The following is a 2084-nucleotide window of genomic DNA, read 5'->3' as shown; positions in this document are numbered from 1 at the left end:
GATGCAAATTGGTGCCAAATTTTTTGAGAGCAGAGGGTTCTGAAGAGGTCAGACGTGGGGTTTGCGAGAGCAGAGGGTTCTGAAGAGGTCAGAAGTGGGGTTTGCAAAAAGAGAGCGAACACCCAATTCATCTTGTGTCATCCAGGCAGGAGTTGCAAGAGTCAACCCGGAGCTTCCCACTGACCTTGGAAAAGAGCTCTGCCAAAAAGCAGCGCTGCAATGCAGCAGTGAGAGAGGCCAACCAGGAGAGGGCAATCATTAACTATTTTAAACAAACCAGGCATTTGAGGAGTAACTGGGATATAGAGAAGGCGGGAAACTTATCTGTAACTACAGCCTGAGGAAAAGGGGGCTTAGCTCAAAGGAACCACCCAATTCTCTTGACAGCAGCTTGACTGCCAGGTAGCTAAGGTGGGACAGATGTTCCTGCCCAAAGCCTTTGGACCAGGCAAGTGCTCCCTGCTAATGTCCATCTGTAAGCTTGGTTTGCACTGACAAATTACCCTCCTGCCAGAGGGAAGGGGTGCTAACCCAACCGCGCCTGGATTTTTAGTTTCCCAGAGGAAAGGTCATGTTTTCTCATTTCTCAGTAAGCTCAACACCCTGGAGATGAGAAGTGCCAAGAACGATATTGCTCTCCATGCCTCCAGTGCACCCCTGCACTTGTCAGGCACCTCATACACCCCTTATCCCAGCCCCAAAGGGAAGACAGCACCATCACTGCCATTGTAGAAGTGGGCATTTAACAAGAGACTGCTGCTGCTGTGTGGTCTGGAGAGTAATTCAGTATCAGCTCTAACTTAGTAATTAAGCACTGAAAATATCTCTCTTCCTTAAAAAGGAAGAAAATGAGAAAAGCTAGAGGGAAGGCAGCAGTCACAACTGTGACTCCCTCTGGAGCTCCAGGGTGCTCTGTGTCTGTCCAGCTGCCTTTACCAGGCAAAATTTCAGTGTTAAGCCTTTGGAGTGACTGCGCTAGCAAAAATGAATTTTTACAAGATCACAGAATCATTAAGGTTGGAAAAGACCTCCAAGGTCAAGTCCAACCTGTGACCCATCCTCAACTTGTAAACCAGACCAGAGCACTGAGAGCCACATCCAGCCATTCCTTGGACACTTCCAGGGATGGTGAGTCCACCACCTCCCTGGGCAGCCCCTTCCAATGCTTGACAAATCTTTCCTCATGTCCAGTCTGAACCTCCCTTGGCACAACTTGAGGCCATTCCCTCTCATCCTGTCCCTTGTTCCCTGGGAGCAGAGCCCAACCCCCACCTGAATTGTGGAGAGTGAGGTCGCCCCTGAGATTGCTTTTCTGCAGGATAAAAAATAAGTTCAGCCTGTTCCCTCCAGGTCTCGAGGCACTGGTATCCAGCCAGCCCTTGCTTTACCCACCTCTTTATCAGCTTGTGATGTGAAACGTAGCTCCCCGACCTCTCTAGAGGGCAGAGGGGCTGAGGGGATGCTGGCAGCAGCCTCCAGTGCTGCGGTTAAAGGGCCCATCTCAGCAGACACCACTGAAGAGCTGTGGCTCAGATTACAAAAACCCAGGCTTTATGAGTAGATTTATAGCTGAATAAAAGCCTTGAATTACAGGAGACGTAAGGAACCAACAAAGCCAGTCTGGCCCCCACAGCAAGTTTTCTTACACAAATCAGAAGCCACTTGCACTACAAGCTATGGCTCCTGAATGACCTTCAAGGGTAGTTCCTGGCTGGGTTGTTATTCCTTAAAAAACTTGTGCAAAGCCTTTATTTTGAAAACCATGTAAGCCAGGTTCTTTCAAGGGGATAACTGGACTGCAGAGCTTTCAGGTTTTCTGGGAAATTCACTTCTCTGAATGGAGTGTTGTGGATACTGCATAGATGAGCAAAGTCCAGCAACCCTCAGAGACAGGTGAACAGTGTCTGAACATCCCTGACTCATCATCACTATCATTAGCCTTGATCTTGCTGGCTTTGCTTTTAAGAATTCTGTTCTCCCAGGTCCTCATAGTGAGAATCCTTCCCAGTGTCAGCGAATTAGCCAAGGAAGAGTCTGGTCCCAAAGAGCACCAATACACCACAGAGAAAGAGATGGAGACGTGG

Source organism: Corvus hawaiiensis, chromosome 21, assembly GCF_020740725.1.
Source record: "Corvus hawaiiensis isolate bCorHaw1 chromosome 21, bCorHaw1.pri.cur, whole genome shotgun sequence".
Taxonomy (NCBI): Eukaryota; Metazoa; Chordata; class Aves; order Passeriformes; family Corvidae; genus Corvus; species Corvus hawaiiensis.
The sequence above is the reverse complement of the archived record's forward strand: the minus strand, read 5'-3'. Positions refer to the sequence as shown.